This window comes from Haplochromis burtoni, unplaced genomic scaffold, assembly GCF_018398535.1.
Source record: "Haplochromis burtoni strain Fernald_Lab_line unplaced genomic scaffold, NCSU_Asbu1 Contig_2436, whole genome shotgun sequence".
NCBI lineage: Eukaryota > Metazoa > Chordata > Actinopteri > Cichliformes > Cichlidae > Haplochromis > Haplochromis burtoni.
The window spans coordinates 11,542-12,547 of record NW_024584797.1 but is presented as its reverse complement, the minus strand read 5'-3'; the positions used below and the strand labels follow the sequence as shown (position 1 = coordinate 12,547).

The following is a 1,006-nucleotide window of genomic DNA, read 5'->3' as shown; positions in this document are numbered from 1 at the left end:
TGTTTGGAAATGGAACAAAACTCGATATTGAAGGTAAGTATTTTTCTATAAATTATTGTTCATATTTTAGTCAATATTGACTATAGAACAATTAAGTGAATGTCAACAAATACTAATTAAAATGAATTTAAATGTATAAATTATAAATAGTATTGCATTTCACTATTACTTCACATTAAATAAGAGCTTTTTTCAACATACTTTCAGTTGTCCATCATTGGGATTTGCAGAAGACCAACACCATTGTCTTTCTGCTATGTGTTGCTCTCAGCATAAGCCTGGTTGTTATAGCCTTCCTCATTTATACCATCAAAGAAAAAAACAAAACCTCGGGTAAGAAGAGTTACTTCAGTTTTGATTTCTCAAATTATATTCAGTAACGTCCTATTAGCTGCTACTCATTTGTAAAGCAAAATACAGTGAAACATTTGTTTCTGATCACTATACAGTTATTTACTGTTTTTTAAATTGTTTTTTTTTTCAGCTGCTTTTTCTGTAAAAACAAATACAGAAACAACTAGTGAAGAACAGCAAATTCAGCAAGTAAGAAATTTTGCAATAAACAGCCTGACAGAAAAAAAATACTTTAACTTTTATGAGTGATAGTCTACAGATGTGCACACAAGTTGATTTTTATTTTTTTCTCAGAGACTTGAGGACTCATTGGCTTATGCGGCACCAACTTTTGCCAAGAGAAACACTTGCAGCGCAGAGAGAAGGGATGAAAGAGCAACAGATGCAATTTGTATTTACTCTGACGTCAGAGCTTTTGAGTGTGGAAAAAGTGATGCTTAAGCAAAGCTTGTGTTGGGTCTGTGTTTCCACAAACCCCGCTAATTCTAGAGACTTATTCATCATGAAGAAAACAAGACAGTCGATCGATCCATTACTTGCGCAAGGGAGGCCTCTCATCTATGTCCAGCACACGACAATGACCCCGATGATGGCCTCCTCTCGCTGCCTTTTATTGACAAACTTCAAACAATAGTTTACAAAACACCTCCCC

General features: G+C 34.6%; 1 long non-coding RNA gene across 1 annotated transcript; it reads left to right on the top strand.

Moving 5' to 3' along the window:
• The first annotated feature begins 212 nt into the window (after window positions 1-212).
• On the top strand, window positions 213-1,000 carry LOC121813751. Its single transcript, XR_006053854.1, has 3 exons — window positions 213-333; window positions 485-543; window positions 649-1,000. It is a non-coding gene; the product is annotated as an uncharacterized LOC121813751 (long non-coding RNA).
• The last annotated feature ends 6 nt before the right edge of the window (window positions 1,001-1,006 follow it).